At 44.8% G+C, this 24,519-nt stretch overlaps 1 protein-coding gene across 2 annotated transcripts in view; it reads left to right on the top strand.

Annotated features, from left to right (window-relative positions):
- Positions 1-24,519, top strand: part of PKIG (cAMP-dependent protein kinase inhibitor gamma) — a 572,021-nt gene that overhangs the window by 460,427 nt on the left and 87,075 nt on the right. For both annotated transcript variants that reach the window (XM_086932556.1, XM_086932555.1), the window contains one exon: positions 2,271-2,328. The gene's annotated coding sequence lies outside the window, so the exon portion shown is untranslated. The remainder of the gene's footprint in view (positions 1-2,270; positions 2,329-24,519) is intronic.

Raw genomic sequence — 24,519 nt, 5'->3', positions numbered from 1 at the left:
CTCACTACTTCACTCTCTATCTAACTCTCTCTCTCTCACTACCTCACTCTCTCTCTATTTCAATACCTCACTCTCTCTCTCTGCTAATGCAATAGGAATCACATATGCAAAAAAAACTAATGCCAATAGAAATAACAATGCCATTTATTTAGGGATACAAAAAATAAAAAAAAATAATGAGCAATACCAATAGCTCTACCAATAATATTGCCGAGACCATTGCATTGTAAATGCTTGTTTATATTAATGAGTAGTCTTTGTAAATTCAAGGATAAGGAGTAAGCCTGACTTTTGGATTCCTCTGCTATACAAAAAGTTTAAGCTTTAGTAGCAAAATGCACCTGATTATATAAAAAATAATCATTATTCCTTGTCAGATGTATACGTATTTTGAGTCAGAAGACCAGGATAGTCACTGCCTTACCTTCCTTAACCTCCATAATTAATGATATTGAGCTGGTTTGCTTGTGGGATATGCATAGGCTTATTTGCGAAGCATCACATAGTCTACCTGGTCTTACGCAAAAGAAGATCCAAAGTATCCCTTTAGCCAGAATGCCGCACTGCAGCAATTACTGCCGGGGCTAACACTCACTAATACCACCTCTTACAACAACAGCCTTTTACATTAATATGTAAAAACTACAGCCTCTTGTATTAATATTTTAGAAAACAGTGGGAAAGTTTAGTTTCTACTCTGAAATATTTCACATCATCGAACCTTTTAAAAGATTCACACATCATACATTTACAATCTTGTACCTTTTCTATAACCTTTAAAAAGGCATAGCTTTTCCGTTATCAACACGTCTAAAATATCTAGTTTGTGTATCTTCGTAGTGACCACAAATTCGCCCTTCATTATTTCAATTTGTTAGTTTTATAATACGATCACTATTTAGATGTTTGCTGAACCTTTTGTCCATGGCTGCTGAATTAACTGTTGCACATTAACTCTTAACATGTGCGTAGGTACGCACATCATCATAATGATATCAATGAAATGGTCAAAAAGGTTTTGACTCCTCAAAGTGTGAACCTTCCCAGCCATTGAAGTCTTTGTATTTTGCCCATTTTCATTTTGTTTTGACGTCTTACTTTCTATTTTTTATGCTTATTTACATTGGTAAATTGTGGGTGAACCTCTTTTGAGCAGGTGCATTCTGCCAAAATTGGTCTTTGCAAAGCTTTCGTACTGCCCTTATATTAGCAAAAAAGATGATTAACCAATTAGCCGTGGGGTTTGAAAAGCTCTTAAGACCCAAAGCATGAGTTAAATAATCCTTATTAGACATAGTTTGTTTGTTAAAGTTTTTTTTTAACTGCTTCTGCTTTCATGGCACTTAAAGAAGGAATTTGAGTTATTGAAGTCTCTATGGAAGAATAATAAAATGGAGATGTGAGATCATAGCTGTGAAAGTTGAGCATAACAAGCCTCGAATTCATAGCAAGTTTATGATCACTGTAGATCATGCTGTCAGCAAAAATTACACTCTTTTAGTATGCCATGATTTACACATAGGGTTCAAGTTGCCGGTATTTGGCGTGCAGTATGTGAATTTATAGAAAAACAACGTAATATGAACCCATTTCTAAGAAGTGAAATAATATAAAGCCTTTTTAGTAGAAAATTAAATTAATTTAAAGAGTTGGGTAAAAAATGACAAAAATTAATTAATATTAATTGACTTACCGATTTAAAAAATATATATATTTTAAGAAAACACTTGGTGGAGCCCATAGTAAATCCTAGTTGGAGAATAGTCTTTATAGTGGAGCAAAACAATACTTGATGATCCAAAGTAGGGTAAAGTTTAGAGGAGGAATGTGGGTGTGTAAAGGGCAGACTTATAAAACCTTAAAAATATAAAGAATTTGTGGGGAAAAGAGCAACACAGCAGAGGGGAGAAATAAACAAAAAAAAGTGGGTGATGGAGTTAGATCTGAGAGCGTCCTTTTTTCCCTCCTAACTCTCAAAAACCCCCTGTCCTGCACAACATCGACTGCAGAGCCCATGCCGTGCAGCAACGGGCTTTGGTGCTCCTATTGTGGTGCCTTTTTAATAGGTACCGCAGAGGCAACACCAAAGTACAGCCCGCCCAACCAGGAGGTAACTAATCTGGCTGGCGGTAAGGTAGCGTAACAGTAGCGTGACGGCCCGCTCCCCTACCACTAAACTCATCAGGCCATTAGACTACTGGATTTGAGTTGAATGTCATATAATTACTTTCCAAACGCCTTCCTCATTGTCTCTCTTCTCTTTCGTTTAGAACAGCTGTACTGGGTGATGAAATGCCTGTGGACGTGTGCGCCAGGAAAATAAATTAGGTGAGCCTTTTTATTTCCTTTCAGTTATAAGTAATTTACTGCTAAATCTGTTGTGATTGCATGCGGTAATGTGTACATTAAAACTGTGAGTCTCTGCAGCCTAGCTCTGGTGGTCCTAGTTTAGCACTTAAAATATGGCGTCCACCTCTTCCAGAGCTTACCGTTTCCAGCAGCGCCTTTGCATTGTTATATTTACACACAGAGCAACGTTCTTTGTATATTTATTTTTTGATACAGGTTGCAGTGCGTGCCCAAAAAAGCGTGAACATGTTAGTTATAAGCAAAAAACAATATTCATTTTTTACTGAATTTGTAAGGTTTAAGATCTGATATCAGGGCAGAGGGGTTGAGTAGATTTGTGCTTTTTTCACCAGTTTCTTCGAATATGTCTGCAAGTGAGTTATTTCTGTTTGTCAGTTCATAACGTTTCACATGACGTTCTATTTAAGTTTACTTTGAAACCAGCCATAGTTTCTGTGAGTTCTCTTCTCCTGCGTGCTTGTTTATCTAGCAAGCCTTCTCAAGTAAAATTGTATTTTGAGCGAAGAGGGTTGGTTGAGGTCAAACTCTGAGCAGACTAATATTTTCCCAATTGCCCCCGAGCACACAATTAATATATAAGTGTCCAGATATCCTGATGCTTAGATTAGTCAGCAAACCACAAAATTATAGTAAAGAAAAAGTCCTTTGATTGTCCTTCAGATTTTAATTCCAAATGTTCCAATATTGATCAGAGTCCAATGCAAATCTTCAGTACATCAATTCAGGTCAAGATGCCAACACGTGTTTCGTCGTGTGTGCATTTCACACATAGACTTCCTCAGGGCTAAAAACACAATATACAGAATCCCTGTATTAGAATCCTTCATATTAATAGCTTTCGGGAAATATAGGTATAGTCCCCATCACCACCGAACTTATTTCGTGCAAGAGAAGTGTGGGCTCAAGGTCGGAAAAAGATAGGAAAGAAGAATTACTCCCAAACAAAATCCCCAACGAAAGGTGCGTACCCTTAAGGCCAATAACACAAGAGAGAGTGAGGTCTCATATTCACCTTCAAATTATAGGTATATAATTCTCTCACAACTTCAGTTCTTCTATCCAACAGATATGCGAATGTCTGAATAAAAGACAGACATCACAATATACTCAATTGCTTGTTATACTTCTCCCTGCGTTCCTAACAGAAGTCTACTTATTAAGTTACTCCACAAGTTTAAATAGTATATCCACTAAAAGGAACTCAATCATTCTAACTACATACTCATTAATGCAAATTAACCAGTGATGGACTCGTCTTAGGGCTGCCTGCGTGAAACCACAATACGATACAAGCTAGTGACTCACCCAAAGTCTCGTGGTGATCACTTCACGAGAATTACCTTATCGCCTCTGTCACAATCGTTCTGCAATAAATATCCATATGACAGAACAAACATAAGAAATTCTGCAATCTCAAAATATGAACTGAAAAGCAGTGTAAAAGACTACACTCACCAAATCCAGCAATATAAGTCTCTATGCTGGGGCGCTGAAAATTAGAAACGTAAATGGTTTCTGTCCGAATATATCGTCGGATTGGTATCATGCTAAAATTGATGTATATAAGTTTGTTCGGATATTGAAAATCAAGAAACATTTCGTGCATGTACCTATTAAAACTATGAGTTCTGATTATTCACAGACCCTGAGTGATCTGAGTATAGAGGGAGCGAATGCAACCAAACTACTACTTTCACTAACAGAAAGTGAACAAGACCCCATTACTATGGCGAAATTACTTGATGATCTTGAAATTAATAGATTTTTGAGTGAGAGTAGTGGTTTGAAAATGAAGTCTAAGTGGACACCACAATTAAGTACAGGCAACACAATAGATACTTTTCACAGAATGGTGGAGTTAGACATAGACAAGATGATTGAAAAGGGCTCTAGGAGCGGACATTTAAGGAAACCGGATAATCTGACAAGTTCAGAGAGGGCAGCGCTCAGGACCTTGAGGGATAATGATGACATCACTATCCGTATGGCGGATAAAGGCGGCAATATTGTCGTCATGGACACCACTAATTACAATGCAGAAGTTTATACTCAACTTAATGACTCACGTTACTATGAAATACTTAGTGGTAATCCCCTAGAGAAATTAAAAATGAGTATTAATATCCAACTTAAGGAGTGGTATGACCTGTCTCTTTTGGATAACGATGAATATAACTACTTGTTAGTCTCGACTCCTAAAGCTCCTTGCCTGTACACATTGCCAAAAGTTCATAAAAACAGAGATAATCCACCGGGGAGGCCTATTATTTCTGGTATAGGTGGTCCCACGGAGAAGATATCACAGTACATAGATGTATTCTTAAGACCGTATGTACAATCGTTGCCCTCCTATATTCAGGACACTAAGCATGTACTTAACATAATGTCGGATGTGACATGGGAAGAAGGGATGTACTTGGTAACACTTGATGTGGTTTCTCTCTACTCAAATATTGAACATTCCTTAGGCATTATGGCAATTGAAACCTTTCTCAACAAGAGATCAGTAGATTTTTTCGAACACACTGGGATGCTGCTAAGCATGACTGATATTGTCTTGAAAAACAATGTGTTCTTATTCGACCAGAAGTGGTACAGACAACGTCTTGGGACCGCGATGGGTTCCAGATTCGCTCCGTCTTTCGCTAACCTCTTTATGGGGTGGTTCGAGGCGGAGTGGATCTGGGGCCGTCGAGGACAGAGATGGATGGAATACATTCAATACTGGGGCAGATATATCGACGACTGTCTTATGATCTGGACTGGTTCGCTTGCTGACTTGCATTGTTTCTTTGATTACTTGAACAGTAATAATGTTAACTTACGGTTTACTACCAAACATGACACAAAGAGAATAGAATTTCTAGATGTAGAGCTTTTTGTGAAGGACATGAGACTCTGCTCGAGAATGTTCAGGAAAGATACGAGTTGCAATGCAGTTTTATATGCTACCAGTTGTCACCCAAATTGTCAGAAAAGATCGATTCCCTATTCAGAGATGACCAGAGCAAGAAGGAATTGCTCTGAAGAAGAGGATTTTGAGCATAACCTACAAGATATGTCTAATAGATTTATGGCAAGAGGTTATAACAGAGATGTAATCAGCAAAGCCAGGAGGAGGGCTAAGAACCTACAAAGACAGCAGACCTTAGCGAGTAAAGTGGTTACTAGTGAAAGTCCAGACAAAGTGAGGCTGGTCACACAATACAATACAGAATCGAATACTCTTTACTCCATCATTAACAGACACTGGCATTTATTGAAGGCGGATAAAGATTTACTGCCATTCATAACTGCGAAACCTTCAATTGCGTACAGGAAGGGCAGGACACTAGCCAACGATTTAAGCCCAAGTTATCCCATCAAAACCAGAAGAGAAGTGTGGCTTGATGACTTCAGGAAGGGCTTTCATAAATGCGGGCGTTGTAACTCATGCAGATGGGCAGAGAAGAAAGTACTTTGTTTCAGTTACAATGGCTCAGAGACATATACCATAGATGCATTTATAAACTGTGACACCACTTATGTTGTATATGTCATTGCCTGCTCATGTGGTCAGATTTATGTGGGTAGCACCATTAGAAGACTGAGAGATAGAATGGTAGAGCATTTTCGTGCTTGGAAAAATGGTGACACCAGATACCCGATTGCAGCCCATAGTGTACAGCATCATGATAAACGGGAACAACACCAATTTAGCTATCATGCAATAGATCATGTTACAGCCGACCCCAGGGGTGGTAATAGACAACTTAAGCTTAGAAGAAGGGAAGTAATTTGGATTATGAAGCTTCGGGCTGTAAGTAGGGGTTTGAACATTGATAATGAGTATCAATACTACTTGGGTCAGGATTAATGATGTTTATGATGATGACCTTGGCTCTCGAGAAACAATGTGTATGTGATATGTAAAGAAAAGTAATATCGCACAGTGTCTGTTTCCATGTATTAGTAATCACGGTTGAGAAAGGTTGTATCATTGTGATGTATCTGATGTATTATTTTGTCAACCGTATATACATATACTGCCAATAGGTTCTTTTCTTTTCTTTCCTCCGAACTTTGAGAACAAATAGTGTATTCAGTGGGAGTTATCTATTGTGCTCTCACATACAAGATATGTTCAGGGCTATAGACTGTGCTCTTTTACACTAAATATTGGGCTGTCTTTCCCTCCTTTGGTGTGTAATCTATCTGTACACCTCTTCTTGCTTTACTATTGAGGAAGCATTTACAACACACCCAGCTACACAGGGTGACGTAACTTTCTTCTGTTGGTCTTGTCTGTGGAACGCGTTAGTGATTTCCACATAAGTCTATCGGCACTTATGTTATTCAATGGAGTGACGGTAGTATCATTTAGATTTAATTAGTCATATGTGGTAACTCTGTCCTGCACTTACCATTTTCATCAGTGTGAAGTAATTAACAGTCTTGAGGTGATAGTGATAACTTCAATGGCACTTTATTTATTAATCTATCGTTAATGAGTAGAATTTAGCGGTGATAATGATATACTTCAAATGTACTTTATTTGTTATTCTTTCAATAATGAGAATTTTGCGGCGATACGCTACCTGGTATGAGCCGCCTGACGCGAGATTTAAACTATTGAACACGAAGGGGTACATCATTCGTACATTTAATTTATGGGCATATATTGATTCACGGTGGCAGTTTTACACCACTACAAGATGGCGCTTACTGCGACGGCAGTAGATTCTATAATTAGATATCCCAAGATGGCGCTTACAGCAAACGCCGGAGTTCAGCGAGGACACTTGCCGCTGCACGCCGGGTGAGTGGCTGTGTGCTCGGCGCCGTTTCTATGGGTTTTAGCCTAAAATGCTGAAATAATCGGCTTTGAAGCCTGAACTTAATGGTTTCCTTCGTGTTCTAGGTGGGGACTTACACGATGTTCCACGAGCAGTGACTACCCTCGGTAAGATTGATACACGGGGGTTAGGTTGTGAGAGTACCGATAAATGATCCTTATAACGCCATCACTGACAACTGTTTTTTACCTTCTGTTTATTTATTTTTTCACTGAAGGTCCTATATTTGTTAGAAGTTGACCAAACACAACAGATATATTGAATTATACGGATTAGCCTGGGGACCGGGCGGTTATTTTTTATGAGATAGGTGAGCATATATGCGCAGTTTGTAATTGACACAATTTCAATGCTATTTTTACGTGTATGGTGAACATTTACGTTTCTAATTTTCAGCGCCCCAGCATAGAGACTTATATTGCTGGATTTGGTGAGTGTAGTCTTTTACACTGCTTTTCAGTTCATATTTTGAGATTGCAGAATTTCTTATGTTTGTTCTGTCATATGGATATTTATTGCAGAACGATTGTGACAGAGGCGATAAGGTAATTCTCGTGAAGTGATCACCACGAGACTTTGGGTGAGTCACTAGCTTGTATCGTATTGTGGTTTCACGCAGGCAGCCCTAAGACGAGTCCATCACTGGTTAATTTGCATTAATGAGTATGTAGTTAGAATGATTGAGTTCCTTTTAGTGGATATACTATTTAAACTTGTGGAGTAACTTAATAAGTAGACTTCTGTTAGGAACGCAGGGAGAAGTATAACAAGCAATTGAGTATATTGTGATGTCTGTCTTTTATTCAGACATTCGCATATCTGTTGGATAGAAGAACTGAAGTTGTGAGAGAATTATATACCTATAATTTGAAGGTGAATATGAGACCTCACTCTCTCTTGTGTTATTGGCCTTAAGGGTACGCACCTTTCGTTGGGGATTTTGTTTGGGAGTAATTCTTCTTTCCTATCTTTTTCCGACCTTGAGCCCACACTTCTCTTGCATGAAATAAGTTCGGTGGTGATGGGGACTATACCTATATTTCCCGAAAGCTATTAATATGAAGGATTCTAATACAGGGCTTCTGTATATTGTGTTTTTAGCCCTGAGGAAGTCTATGTGTGAAATGCACACACGACGAAACACGTGTTGGCATCTTGACCTGAATTGATGTACTGAAGATTTGCATTGGACTCTGATCAATATTGGAACATTTGGAATTAAAATATGAAGGACAATCAAAGGACTTTTTCTTTACTATAATTTTGTGGTTTGCTGACTAATCTAAGCATCAGGATATCTGGACACTTATATATTAATTGTGTGCTCGGGGGCAATTGGGATTGTGTCATTTCTGTGTGTCACAGAGAGATAAGGGTGTCGGATACACGCCAACCCCCAGATGCACCATCCACGACTGTGTATATAGCTAACACTATTCCCTGATAATAAGAGGAGCGCCCTGAGTTTTGTTTGTATCCCAAGTTTGCAGACTAATATTTTAGTGGACATTGCATGACCACAACACTTTCTGTGGAAAGAGGGACAGCTTCTAACTCCACCACACTGCACACATAATCCCATATATAAAATATACTTAGATACTGCATTTCATTACCCTAGTATTAGGACATCAAGAACAGAACAACTCTAACAAACAAAATCGGAACTGCAAGTACCCGATTGTGTCTCTTATTTAATAACTAACGCAGTGTTTACATTAATTTAGAGTAAAACTCTCTCTGAAAATCAGTGTTTCTAAAGGTGGGAATGTGATGGATTGTAAACTCTAAGCAATGAAATGAAATTTGATATGTAGAGCGCATGGCTGCCCGAAAGCGTCCCAGCTGGTATTCCCCTGCAAGATAACCCTTTACTGGGCACCCCCAAGGTGAAAGCCAGGCATCCCGCTGCGAGGGGCCGTTGTGGAGATTAAGCAAGCTATTGCCCAGAGTTACAGAGTGGGACTCCATGATTGGAATAGGCACCGAGGCGAGAATTGTCAGGTCCGGGGAAATTTGAGCCCAAGACCCGCCGAGGCGGGGAATTGAACCCTGGTCCGGGCCAGACCTCTGCATCAGGGTCTGCCGCTCCAACCACTTGAGCCACACTTCTCCAATCCGATAGAACTTAGTTGAAATGAAGGTCTGGTAGCCAAGGTGTAGTTTTAGAAGATGATGTGTTTGCTTTAGTGTCAGATCAGTACTTCTATTGTTTGGTCCCCTAGAACAGCCCCATCTGGAGCAGCCTCCCTGTTGCTCAGCCCATACTCCACCTGCCACACCTCCTCTCACAGGCACCCAAACATTCCATTGGATCATCACCACTCCAACATTCCACACAGCACAACACGGGCCAAAGCAACAGGGAAGATGCATATATAAATACACAAGATATACCAAACGTGTCTGCCCCAAAGAAGTTCAGAATTAAGTAAATTAATATCTCGTATATAAGTATAAAAAACGCACAAAAATATTATTCATGATGTAATTTACTGAGCATGAACTTGCCCATATATATTCGTGTTTACTTTCTAATTTACCAACTTAGTCATCGGTTTTTAAACGTAAATAGTGGTTCTTCCCTACGGAGAGACAAATGGAAAGACATATATGCCAAACAGGAATAACAATCAAAGATCGTTTCATTTTTGCGAGCTCTTACTTTTAATGGAGTTTGTGTACTTAGGGGCAAGTTTCTACTGAGGTTGTCTCCACAACTGCACCCAGCATATTTAGTTGGGCTTATTCTTCCAATACAGGTCCCCTCTCTCTCTAGTGTTGGCACCTTTGGCTGTCTTCTTGACCTCTAAACGGGGTAGGCTTTGGTTCAGCCCCTTCAGCCCCTTCAGCTACTTGCTACTGTGGCTCAGCCGCTTCAGCAACTTGCTGTGAGAATGTGTCACTCACATGTTGGATCTCCGTCCAGTAGTATTTGTCTCTTAGTCATGCTATTTTGGCTGTTAGGTTTATTGTTCCACATCCTAGTAGTGATTGCTCCTATTGTAATGTTTGAGGTGCACTGTTTCCAGCATCTGGCAGGGACTATTTGTTGAATGCAAATTTGTTCCTGAATGTACAGCTTAATCCTCTAGGAGCAACACGTTCTGCAAGATGACCAAGCCTATTAGAGGTATGATTATCAAAATAACCTTTGTTAGGTGTTGATTTATATTTGAGCGTGCAATGTTAAATACTTGGGAAAAATCTAAAACACATGACGTTTTTGATTAAAAACACTAAGTATGGTACTTATACAAATCATCATTCTAGTTATAGTTTGTTGCTTGGGTTTCTTGTTTCTTTTTTCTGCAGTGCGTTCATCAGCAAGGTGAGACCTTTTTCCTTTCCTCCCCCCAATAAATTGCATCCGCACAGCCGGTCCTGTTTTTCCCCCTCCACAGCACGCTAATCAGCAAGTTTTGATGGGACTAGTGTGTGATCTCTAATTATCTTGCACCAGAAAGTTTTGCCCAGCAAAAGTTACACATTCAGCATCATAACCAAATGCTTACTTGCAGTAATCCTTTAAAAACACTATATTTGGCAGGTGTTAATTTTCAGTAAGATTTTAGTGTCCAAAACAAAGCAAAATAAAAAAAAACTCTTTGAATAAAAAAAAAAACACATGATAAGTATTATAGTGCATTTATATACTTGAGCAGATCATAGTTCAGGTAAGTCTCTAGTTCTTAAGTAACTTGTTTTTCTTCTTTCCTTTTCACAGCACTCTAGTCTGCAACATGAGTTCTATTTGTTCACACAACATGCTAGTCTGCGCAGGAAGTGTTTTAAGGTGCTACTGCATGATAACACCATAGGGTTTAATGCATTAACACATTAGAGCTAGAAACACAGTTCATCATAGGAGACTTAGGCAGTTCAGACAATATTATCCTGTTCAATAGGTGGCCCAGTGCATTTTCCTGTTACTGTGGCACTTCAGTCAATCTCTTCATCTGGAAGAATGCACAACATAGCCTTGAAATGGTTGTGTGTTACACCACCCGCCTCGGTCTTCCTTAATTTCAGCAGTAGTGCAAACATTTTGATGGCCGAGGAGAGCTCGGATGGAAGATTGATGCCTCCCTTTCATAGTCTTCTTTTAGCATACAATCACCATCTCCCCTTCTAGGCACTTAGTAGCCCCCTAAATGCTGAGCGGGTTGGGAAGAGACAAGTTTTGGGAGTTCTTTCTTCGGCCTAATGTCACCACATACCATCATGATTAGCTTCTGCAGGAACACATCTCCACTGGGAACCTGGTAGGTGACCATCATAACTTCTGTCTCTGACTGGAGAGCAGAGCTAAAGTATCTTTATTCAAGACTCCTTTCGCTGCACCCTCACTCTCCTGGCAGCAGCATACAAGAGATGGTCGTCCGTGTGGGTAGAGAGAATGCTCTCCTTATATCGGTTTCTGCCTACTCAAGTTCCTCCTAAATCTGTATGGAAGAAGATTAGTTGTGTCTTGGGATCTTTTATCTGGTGCATTTTTGGCCTAACCTCCTCTGCCTCACCAGTACAGTAGAACATTGGGAGGCAGATGGCAGCCTATGACTGGCATCTGCTCTCTCCAAATGGGTCACACACCTCCTCCCCCAGTGTCACTTTAACTGGTATAACATTCAGTGCATGTCCCATGAAGCAGTGCCAGGATGTTTGTTTATAAGTATGGTTCATGTATCCTACAGTAGTAGCTGGGCCTAGGATGTTTCAAATGACGGTAAATAGCAGTAGATTGTCATACAAAATGCACCTCTGCATTTTTTGACACACTATATAGCCGAGCCTATATTACTGCACCTAAATATATAATTCCTAAGCGTCGGCGTAGGATGGCTGAACCTTGGTATATATGGCTGTGCCTAAGAAATTATAGCAGTGTTTGGCCATTGAGGTTGTAATTGCATATGATACAGGTGCTTGTGGGATTGTACTTGAAATGTTTCTTCTGTTTCAAGGAATTTCAGGCTGTGCCTAGCATACAATGACTGTCGCTGTACTAGGGAAGGGAGTACCTGGATTCGGATTGCTCTTACTGATGTATGATGGATACACCTAGGCTGCACTTTGGCTTTGAGGTTGTGTCTATGTTTCTTGTTTTTAAGGGGTTTATGTAAATCACAAAGTTCCCCACATAAGAAGTCTTTTAGGTTTGGGGCTCCATCGTAATACAGAATCGAAATTTGCCTAACTTACGTAACGGTAAGTTTCAATTCTATTAAGGACACGGAGGCGAGGATTATGCTATATCTTCCTTCGCTTTATTAACATAAAGTCTCCACAACAGCTTAGGAAAAGATATAATAAGAACAAAAATGCTTTAAACATAAAGCATTGACGTAATGTTCGACAAATCAAACAACAACTCCCAAGAGTCTCTTTGCATAACAATAGTCCATAGTCCTTTCACACTGTCCATCATCACTATATAACCGGACTTCTCATCATCTTCCTCCTCTTTCTTCGCGCAGATCACGCTTGAGCCTCATTGGTCCTGTTTAGCACCGTCGTTGCCTGTCAAAAAAGGAACAGCATCAGCGAGGTGGCCCAGGAATGCGACAACAAGGCGAGGAGCAGTCAGTGATTAACACAGTACTGTCAATGTAAAGGAAAACGCTTTACTTACTGCCATACGGGTGGGTAGAGACACCACTGTGACCTGGGTGGGATAATCCTCGCCTCCGTGTCCTTAATAGAATTGAAACTTACCGTTACGTAAGTTAGGCAAATTTCGATTCTATGTCAGGACCGGAGGCTTCAGATTATGCTAGTTTAAAGCTTACTTACCACCAACTGAGCCAAATCCACCACCGGCTTAAAATAAAACCTCTTGAAGGTGGAATCCGAGGACCAATCCGCTGCTCGCATTAGGTCCTCCAGACGAGCACCCACCGAGAATGCCTTAGAGGCCATGGCCCCCCTGGCGGAGTGTGCTCCAAAGAGAGAAGTATTGATGCCCGCTTCTTGCATGACCCATCGCACCCACCGAGCAATAGTGGAGGAGGAGACAGCTTTGTGTGGCTTCCGCAGGGCAATCAACAAATGACGCTCGCCCGGAGGGCGCAGATCCAAGGTCAGGTCCTCATATGCTTTGAGGCATTGCACGACACACAACTTCGGAGTGTCAGTAAAAGCTGGATAAGAAATGGAACGCGACGACGTCTTAGTACGTCAGCCCACGGTAAAAGTAACCCCATCCGGGGAAAAAATGCGTGCCGAGACATCCAGCGCGCGCACGTCAGAGACGCGTCTACAAGAAACCAAACACAACAACATGGCTAACTTCGCCGACAGCTCTTTAAGAGACAGATAGGAATTGGCCGGCCACGACAGGAACAAATTCAGAACCAAATTGACGTCCCAAAGGACGGAGTACCTGGGTTCTGGCGGCAGCGCGAGGCGAATAGCTCGCAGAAGCCGGCACACAAAAGGATGTTCCCCTACCGGATGGCCATCGATGTTATCATGGCCAGCAGAAATCGCCGATCGAATAGCATTGATCGTCCTATACGCTAGACCCTTGTCGGCCAAATGCGCTAGGAAATTCAGCACGGGAACAAGGCCTGCGACCATGGGATCCAGATCCCTTCGTAAACACCAACGCATCCACTTAAGCCAAGCGGATCTGTAACGCTTCGTCGTACTATCGGCCCATGCTTTGGAGAGCAAGTGCTCAGCCGACCCCGAAAGGCCCGGGAGCGCCCAGCGTCTCCTGAGAGCCTCCAGGCCACGAGGCGGAGAGAGTTCTGCACGACGAGAGGGTGAGGTTCCTGATCCGGGTTCGTCAGGAGCAGAGGAAACAGGGGGAGTAGGATTGGAAAATCCCAAGAAAGTTCCAGAAGAACCGGAAACCATACTTGAGACCTCCACAGCGGTGTAACCAACACCAGTTCCGCACCCTGGCGGCGTATTTGAGCCGCCGTTCGCATGATCATGGAGAACGGGGGAAACGCAAATGGCTGTTCCCGACTCCAATCCTGCAAGAACGCGTCCGTGGCCTCCGCTAGAGGGTTCGGCCTCCAGCTGTAAAACCGCGGCAGCTGGTGGTCGAGACGGGACGCAAAGAGGTCCACCGAGAAGGGGCCCCAGAGGGAGTGTAGCCACCGGAAGACTTCCGGATCCAGTTTCCACTGGCTGGCGTCCCTGAGATGTCGAGAGTGCCAATCCGCTACCTGATTGCACTGGCCTGGCAGATACTCCGCCGTCACCGCAATGTGACGAGACAGGCAATAATCCCAGAAGTCCTTCGCCAAGTCCGCCAAGGCGCGGGAACGAGGACCTCCTAGATGGTTCACATAACGAACCGCCGAAATATTGTCCATCCGTAGCAGGACACAAGCCTTGACCGAATCTTTGGTCCAACAGCGAACTGCGAAGGAGCCCGCAAGGAGCTCCAAACAGTTGATATGCAATTGTTGTTCTTCTGACGACCAGGCGCCGCCGGTGGAAAAATCCCCGCACCGGGCGCCCCAGGCCGACCTGCTGGCGTCGGACTCTATGATCAGGTCCGGAGCCGAACCGAAGATCGCCCGACCATTCCATGCCTCCATGTGAGACAGCCACCATGACATCTCCTCCTTCACCTCGTCCGTGAGGGGAACCCACTGATCGTAACTCATCCCACGGCGCAGATGTTGCGCCTTCAAGCGCTGAAGAGCCCTGTAGTGCAGTGGGCCTGGGAAAATCGCCTGGATGGAGGACGAGAGAAGGCCCACCACCTTGGCGATATGACGCAGTGACGTACGATCCTTTGCGATCGTCTGCCGAAGCAGGTGTCGTATCTTCGCGACCTTCCGACCCGGCAGGCTCAAGACCGCCTGCACCGAGTCCAACACGAAACCCAAAAAGGTGATCTGCTGAGTGGGAACCAAAACCGACTTGGAGCCATTGATGACGAACCCTAGTCTCTGAAGCAGGCCGACAGCTTGACGCAGCTGGCCCGCCAGCACCTCCGGGCACTGCCCCATGAGGAGGACGTCGTCCAAGTATACTAGCATCCGGACCCCCTGACTTCTGAGAAACTCCACCACCGGGTGGAGGACCTTCGTGAAGCACCACGGGGCCGAAGAAAGACAGAACGGCAGGGCGGTGAATTCGAACACCTTGTCGTCCCACAGGAATTGTAGGAAGCGACGTTGAGGGGGGTGGATGGGAACGACCAAGTAGGCGTCCTTGAGATCCAGTCTCACCATCCAATCCCGCAGGAGGGGCACGTCTCGAAGGAGGTGGATCCCCTCCATCTTGAAGTGACGGTAGACCAACCACCCATTGAACTCTTTGAGATTGATCACAGGCCTCTTGCCCCCATCCGTCTTGTCTACTAGGAAGACGTTGCTGAGGAACCAATGTGGGTGGCGCGTTGTTAGACGGATGGCTCCCTTGCGCAGCAAGTCCGAGACCTCTCCGTCTATCAATCGCGCGTCGGATTCTGAAAAAACCATCGGGCGCGGGGGCCTCGCCTGAGTTGGCTGGTCGTAAAACTCGATATGGAAACCTCTTACAGTTTGCAAAACCCAAGCATCGGCAGTGAGCAATTCCCACTCCCCGTAAAAGCTTGCCAGCCGCCCCCCAATCGGAACCTGATCCAAGCAAAGCACACTTACCGGGGGCATTTCCCTGTCCGGAGTTCTTCTTGAACCCTCTGCCACCGAAACGTTGTCCCCTGGTGGGGTAGAAGTTGGTGTAGTTGGCCGAGGTCTGGTATTGACCTCTTCCGGAGCCTTGTCCCTTGTTGTTGGTCTGCTGACCACGGCCGATCGCGCGGCCCCTACTGCGACCGGCCCCTCCAGAGAAACGCTGGTGGAACACCCTCTTGATGCTAGACTGGGCCTTGTCCAGCGACGTGAACGTATTCACAAACTTGCCCAGCTCGCGTATGAAAGGCTCGCCGAAGAGGCCACCCTGGGCCACAGCACCCGCCTCCGACGAGGCCAGGTCCCCCAGCTTCGGATCCAGCTTGATCAGGAGCGAACGCCGCCTCTCAGTGGACAGGGCACAGTTGGCGTTGCCCAGGAACACGATCACCCTCTGGGCCCAATTCGAGAGCACCTCCGGTAATATGGCGGTGCCATTCGCTCGAGCCTCCTCCGCCATGTCGAGGATCTTCGTGGCGGGCCCGACAGCATCCAACAATTTGTCCTGGCAGGCCCGCCAGGACCGGTCAATCCCTTTCCTGGGGTCCTTCATAAACTTCGCCAAGAAGGTGGCCATCTTGGGGTCCAATTCCGGCGTCATGGCCACTTTCCCTTCCAAAGTCGGCCGAGGGCACTCCCAACGTAGGCAACCCCTCGCCTCCTTTTCTAGGGGCTTGCGCAGTCTGCCCGCAACAAACTTCGCCACCGTCTCCCCCGGAGCCCAGGCCGCGGATCGGGGGTGGACAATCTCGTCCGGGTCCAGCATGCCCGACTCATCCCGGGGCATCTCCTTGGCCGAAGGCGCCGGGAGCCAAGAGCGGGTCGACTCCCCGTCATCATCCGTGTCCGGAGAGTCGTAGATCGGGGAGGCGGGCGCCGTAGTCACGTCGCCCGAAGTACTAGGGTCCACCAAGGGTGCAGGGCGCACCGCCGTCGCTTTAGCCAGGAAGGCGTCACGAAGACGCTCGAAAGCGCCCCTGTCCACGCCTTGGGACTCCGATGAGGGCCCCTCCTTACAAGGCCTCTTCGGGGCGGGCGGCAACCCGCCGGACGTCCCCGGGAGTTCGGGGGACGGAGGTACATGCGCCGCTGCCAGCTTCGCGCACTCTTCCACGATGCGGGCGGAAAGGCGGTCCTCCATGGGCCCTACCACCTCAGTCACGCAGCGATAGATGGAATTGTCCACCGCCTGATAAAACTCGTCATCCTGCAGATAGGGGCAGGGTTCTTCTTCGTATTCCCCTTCCATCTCGGAACCAAGGGCAAATGCGGGCACCCAAGAGGGCGGCAACCGAGAAAGTTCTCGAATGTGGGCAGGCCAAGAGGCTGCGATCACGTTTTGGGCCAACTGACGTGGCAGGTGGGCTGCACCAACCCCCAAGCGCGCAGACCCTCCTCGCCGGGACCGGGTCCACGTACCCCTCAAGCGCGCTAGGCCACACTCGGGTAAAGGTGCACAAAGGCCATCTGAAGGTGATTCACGCGGTCAGAGCCGCTATACAGACCCCAGCGGGCGTCAAAGTGGGTAAATTACAGACCCGGGTCACCAGGTGTCAGAGGGGTACGCGAGGGCTGGCCCCTGCGCAAGCAGACTCCACGGTGCGGCTCCTAGCACTGCGGAGGCGCGCCGAAGGGTCGGCGAGACGACAGGCCGCCCCCTTGCGGTCTATGTACTCACCGCACACAAGTGGGAATAAGTCGCGTAGGAACGAAGAACGTTCCCGCAACTGGGGACTCTGTAAGGGAATAAACCATGCAATGAGTCCCCCAAATGATCGTACACAAGACAATCAATCACAATGAAAAAGGGAAAAATATAGGAAAGCACTTATCTGGCTGCGGGAGCAGCGAAGAAAGAGGAGGAAGATGATGAGAAGTCCGGTTATATAGTGATGATGGACAGTGTGAAAGGACTATGGACTATTGTTATGCAAAGAGACTCTTGGGAGTTGTTGTTTGATTTGTCGAACATTACGTCAATGCTTTATGTTTAAAGCATTTTTGTTCTTATTATATCTTTTCCTAAGCTGCTGTGGAGACTTTATGTTAATAAAGCGAAGGAAGATATAGCATAATCTGAAGCCTCCGGTCCTGACATAGAATTGTACATTAAAGAACATTTACAGCTAGTTATTTGGTTTCCTTCTGGGAAGAGTTTACTTTGTATGTTACATTTCCTTGCTTGGTGATCCTCAACTGACTTAATGTGCTGTGAATTTGGATTACCCAGTTTGGAAAAGCACACCACCATGCTTTGTCCACATAGTAATTTATGTACCATGAAGGGTGTTTTCCTGCTGTTCATATGGACCCAAATAGATTGTAAAATATGAATCTTTAGGAAAGAAGTTTCAGTCTTTGCCAGCGAATGGGCCAACCCAGCTTTTAAAAATTAAAGCATTCACCTGCAAGCAGTTAGTGAAGTGACCAGCATGCCAGTGCGAAAGGGATTTTAACATTTCACATGCATCAGGTTACAGGGTGAACTGTTTTGTAGTCTTCATATGTTTCTGGTCACATTCTTTGAAGTACCTAAGTAAGCAATATTGGTGTAGTCTGTCCTAGAGAGGACTGCCATGATTATTAGAAGTACCCACTCATAATAGCTCCGCTATTCAAGCACTTTCTAAAATATCTTCAATTGATAAAAAAAAAATATAAAACCTGCTTAAAATAGTAATAAAACACTTGTCAACTATGCTACTTGTTGTCCAACTCTTTATCCTATATTCAACTTTTTTACTAGCCTCTTCGCGATTCCATAAGTAGTTGACTATGTTGTTAACATTGGAATCCAACTTGGTTAGTTTGCTTCCATCTGTTGATAAATAAAACCAGTAAGTGTATTGAGAACTCTTCACTAGCTCCTGATGCAGATGAAGCAATCCTAAGCTTTTGTTGAATGTCATCTACATAATTGTACACATGAATTTCCCATTACCGTAACAAAGGCATCCAATTTCAGGGGAATATTAAAAACCAAGGATAAGAGTGAATCATCTGTGGCACCCACACATTTAGATGAGCAGTTTTGATCTATCGGTTGGTAAAGAGATAGCTCGGGTCCTGCCTTGAAGTAATAAGATCAATCATGCTAATGCATTGCCTTTAATTTCACAGTTATAGAAAATCAACAGCATTGAATGAGTGACTGTTCTGAACAGGATAAGTGATCAGAGACCGCCCTCATCTGTCTCCCTCTTTAGATCATCCAGGATCGCAGAGATGGGCTATTACTTTGCTGTTGGCTGAACAAAAGCCAGCTAGCAAGCCGTCTATTTGATAGAGAATGGCCAACAATAAACATGTATTCACTATTTGTTTCTTCAGTTTAGCCGAATACACCAGATTGAAAATAGATACATAATTCATGGAATCCTCTGTGGATGACTTAGGCTTTTTCAGACTGTGGGTACCATGTGCTTGTACTTTGAGAAATTACTCCTCGTCCCAAGGGCTGTTTATGCCTCCCAGTCTCAACTCTGGGCTGTGTACGTGCATTCTCATTCTACAGAGAGATCATTGTGAAACCAGGCTTGTGATATCTGCTGTTTTGGCCAAAGAGTCAGATGGTTGACTATTGTTTTTGTTTGACGTTTTGCATTGATTAATCCAATCTTGAAAACAATAGTCTGCCGCGGCATCATGTAGGACTTGTGATATCAGAAGGCTGTCTCTTCTAATTTCATTGGTTCCAAGTTAATTTTACCATGCTCTATGCTTCCTTAGGGTTTGAGGCATTGGGTGTACTAGCATTTTAATATGTGTTCTCAATAATCCAACATTTGTAAGCTTAACTGTATAAGAGGTGGTGTTGCTTCTTTGTGACCTTCTGAACAGTTTTTTTTCCTTTCAATTTCTAGTTTTGTGCATTGAAAAAAAAATACTTTTTGGGGTGATTCGGCCTTTTCCCTAATGTGAGGTTGAGATGGCACACTTTGTGATTGGATTTGTCAGATTAATTCAGTTGCTTACGCCACCCATATTTGATTAATTTCCTTTGAAATGTAGATTATTTTAATTTAAGCTGTATTATAATGCAATCAAATGTAATTCTTCCCATTTTAAATTCTGAAGCCTGTGTGCTTTGAGTTGGTGGAATTTTAATTGAATATTAAATGAAATAAGCTTTTGCTGTTACCATGGGATGTCAAAAGCAGGAAGGACCTCCTCGGTGCAAAATATGTCAAGTGTGTCCACATTCTCATTTGTACCATACAAAGCCATTTTAGAGAACTGGATGTGTTCCATTCTGGTCAGAAATTGCTACGGCATTTACAGACTAGGAACATCTATTTGCCAATCCAAGCTCCCAAAAGATATAAGCTCTTATACACTGGAGCAAAGATCACAACCTGACTTAAATGGGAGATTTGTACATGAAAATATGTTCTGAAAGTTGGGTGCTCAAAGTAACCTGTAGCAATTCTGTCTTCGCTTTGCATTTACTAACAGCCACATTCAAGGGCAGGTGTAGTATATGATGACAGGATCTGAACCCATGTGGCAGTACCTAGAATTTATTAGCTTGACCTTTTCATTAGAATTCTGCCCCGGCCTAGGATGGCAGTCCTGAGCTTAAAAGATTATACCTGGGCATAATATGGTCCTACCAAAACTATAAATAAATATGTGGTCACTTAACACTTAGCCCATCATATAATAGTACCTGGGTATATGAGGCTGTACCTGTCAAAAGAGACAGTATCTGGACTGATGGTAACCATACCTTCCATAAGATGACAGTTCTTCAGAAAGACACAGCTCTTGCTGGCATCTGAGGTTGAACATGGGATTATTTTTTTTAATAACACATTTTATTAGGTTATTTTGCATTGTGAGGGGCACAAGCCCTACAGTGACCTGTATGAATATAAGGATAATGTTTGTAACAGTAACCATTTTTATGATAATGAACAGTGCAGGTAGAGCAATAAAACAAACATCATGCAGACCGTTTTCGATCTCCATATTAAAGCATATGATACACCAGATTCAAAGTGTATATCATATCATAGCAGCAATAATACATATTGAAACAACACAGGGTGACATCAGGGATCAGAGGGTGCCACTCATGGATTCCCCTCAGGCAGGGGGGGGGGGGGCAGGTCAATCCCTCAATGTCGCTCACCGTGTCCAGATCTTACGATGTTTCATGGGCAGTCCCGGGCCTCATAGACCGCAATCTCGCAATTTATCTAATTTATTCTTCCATTTACCTATGGTCGGGGGAGATATCGACTTCCACCCTTGCGCAATATCCCTTTTGGTCATAGTGAGGGCCAGGAATAGCAGATGCTGTTTATATTGATTTCCCCCCCAATATAGTCAGTGGAATGTGGTAGGTAAAGCCATGGGTCAAGGTGAAGCACCCATGCCAGCACTTCGTTAAGACATGACCGAACCCTGTTGCAAAAGGGCTGCAAAGCTGTGCAGCTCCAAACTGTATGTAGGAATGTTTCCTCTTTTCTGCCACACCTTAAACATGTAGGGGACTGAATGATGCCCATTCGCCATAGCCGCACCCTAGTGTAGTAGACTCTATGCAAATATTTAAACAGGATAAGCCGGTAGAGTGTGGAGACTGCCACCCCCCTTGGGCTGGCGATTGCTTCGGCCCAATCGTTGTCGGTTAATTCTAGAATGTCAGCCTGCCAGGCAAGTCTGGTCTTGTTTAGGGGGGTGGGTGTGTGCGTCGATAGTGTCTGATATATTTATCTGATCTTGTGTAGACCAAGGTCACCCATCAGCAGGCTGCCTTCTAAGGGCTGGAACCCGGGGAGAGCCTCTAAATCGCGGATCTGGGGTGTGAGTGCATGACGGAGCTGTAAGAATTTGTAGAATTGCGACTTATGGAGGCGGAAGTTGGTCTGTAGTTGTTGAAATGATTTTAATGTAGTGCCCCGCAATACGTCCCCAAGGGTCTAGATCCCCACCAGGTCACATCCCTGGAACCCGTCTAATGTGGTCGCTGATTGAAGGTGTGTACTGTGCCAAAAGGGAATTTGCTGAGTGAGTTTCCCTTGCAAACCCAATTGGGTAGTCTTGGCTCTCCACAGCTGTATGACCACTCTGCCTGCCGGCGATAAATGCTCCAGGCGTGTGGAGCTATACAATAGATGGAGAAGAGGAATTTGCGCCATTGTGGCATGCTCTAGGGCATATGCTGGATCTGCGGGGGAGTTATACCACCATTCATTAATGGCAAGGATGTGAGACTCCACACAATAGGAGTAAATATCAGCTGCTGCAATCCCCCCCACAATACGTGGACTGTTCACACGTGCAGAGTGCCACGCGAACCGCCCGCCGCCCCAGAGGAATTTGTTTTGTATGGCATTCACTTGCGAAAACCATGTGCGAAGGAGAGGATATGGAAAATTTTGGAGGCTGTACAGGATCCGAGGTAATGAAACCATCTTGAAGATGGCCGATCGCCCATAAAGGAAAAGGGGAAAGAGAGGACCAAATCGCTGTTTCATTCTTAAGGCCAGTTAACAATGGGGTAATATTGTGCGCCTAGGAAACTTTGGGGCATGGGGAGATATAGATCTTGAGATCTATGAAACCATCCGAGGCCCGGGAGAGCTGTGCAGTCCATGATTCCCGGCCCTGGTGCCCACACACTGGGACTAAGATGGATTTAGCGGGATTGACATAGAGGCCCGTCATGCCTCCAAACACCCTAAGGATTTCCAGTATACAGGGCCCAGAGTACCAAGGGTCTGTCATAAAAATAGAGAACATCGTCTACATATAATGCTATACGATCCGACCGTGATCGGGACCAATCGAACCCCCTAAGCACCGGGTCACTTCTGGCCTAGGCCGCCAGAGGCTCCCCTGCGAGGGCGAGCAACAATGGGTGCAGAGGGCAGTCTTGTCGGGTACCTCTTTGAATTGGGAAACAGTGTGAGTGATGTCCCGCGATACCAACTGATGCCATCAAGTCGGTATATAACAGGTGTTTGTCAAAGAGTCAATGGCTTTATCTATATCAGCTAGGAGCAGGGCAGCGGGTCGACCCAAAGCAGGAGCAGCAGCAATGCATTATGGACTCATCGAATATTGTGTCTGGTGGCTCTCTGTGGCATAAGGCCTGACTTATCGGGGTGGATCAGATCGGCAACACACCCCCGAAGGCGATCTGCCAGGACGATGGGGCGATACGAAGAAGGGTCGTCTGGAGGTCGGCCAGGTTTGAGAGAGCACAATTTCAGTGTGTCGCCAGTCCTCCGGCAGGCTGGCCTAGTCTGTAGCTTCCTTGATAGTCGCCAGTTAATGAGGTCCCAGGAGGTGGATGTGTGGCTGAAGAAATTACATAGGAAACCCATTGGGGCCCGGGACGCGACCAGACTGTAGCTCATTGAGGGCCCCAGTCAATTCTTCTAACGTGATTGGAGTCTCTAATTGGTCTCTGAGAGAGTCAGGGAGCCGTCTAGGCGGAATGTCCACCAGGAATTCAGCAATGAGGTCGCCGAGATCTGCTCTTTTCGGGCATACAGGGATGTGAAATGCCTCGCAAACTCTCCAGCATCACCCTCCGGTGTTGTGTATATGGACCCATCTAGACCCCGAATATTGGGCCTAACAGCCGGGGTCCTCCCTGCCTGGCATAGTCTGTGGAGCGTTTTACTTGTTTTATAACCCCACTTATATAACTGATGTTGCGACGCCTCTCAGATCTGTCTTCGCTCAGCAGGTACTGGCGCAGCTCCTACTGCGCGAGTATCCGATTACGGTGAAGGGCCGTGCTAGGGTTCGAGCTGAGTTGGGACGAAAGAGTCATCTGGCGCGCCTCTGGGGTCTCAAGCTGCTCTTGGCGTGCACGCTTCTCTTTAGTGTGGTAGCTAATTTCGGTGTAGCGGATGGTCAGTTTGAGGGTCTCCCAGAGAATACTACGAGAGGGGGCCGAGGGGCCGTTATCAGCCAGATAAGTAGTGATCGGTGTACTGAGCATGTCCTGATAGGTGGGATTGCGGAGATGCCAAGGGGACATTCGCCAAAGGAAAGGGGGCTTGCGGGAGCATGTATGGAATATCATGCTGACTGGGAATGGTCTGAGAGTCCGCATCATTTGTGTAGTACCTGCGAGAATCTATGTATAAACATCCAAGGGACAAAAAAATAATCCAGTCGGGACTGCCGAAAGTTATATGTAATTACACTCTGTAGAGTGAAATTCAACCCATCCCAAGGTAGAAGCTAATGTTTGTAGTTTGGTTGGGCCCAGTGATTGTGGAGTAGCTAAGTTGTGCTATCGGTCGAGGGCCCCATAGTGTCATTCCAGTTGCCCCCTAGCAGGATCAGGCCTGTAGGGATAGTAACCCATACGCCCAAGAGTTTATCAATAAATTTAGCCCCCAATGGAGGAGGAGCATAGATGCTGCCGATGGTGACCTGTTCTCCATACATTGTGCCTGTGACAAAGAGAAAACTGCCCCTTGATCAGCCTATGTGTTGTGTACTGAAATGGTACCCTGCGGTGAATAAGAAAAACCACCCCCCTGGAACCCCTAGTGAATCCTGCGTGATAAATATGATGAAAGCTGAATCTGGCAAGGCAAGGGACTTTTGTACCCAATAAATGGGTCTCTTATAAGAGCAAGATATCAGCCCCATACCTTTTCGCTTGGGGCAGGACAGCACCACATTTCACCTTATTCAAGAGA

The sequence above is a fragment of the Lissotriton vulgaris genome, chromosome 7 (genome assembly GCF_964263255.1).
Source record: "Lissotriton vulgaris chromosome 7, aLisVul1.2, whole genome shotgun sequence".
NCBI lineage: Eukaryota > Metazoa > Chordata > Amphibia > Caudata > Salamandridae > Lissotriton > Lissotriton vulgaris.
Note: the sequence above shows the minus strand (reverse complement) of the source record. Positions and strands in the feature narration are given on the sequence as shown.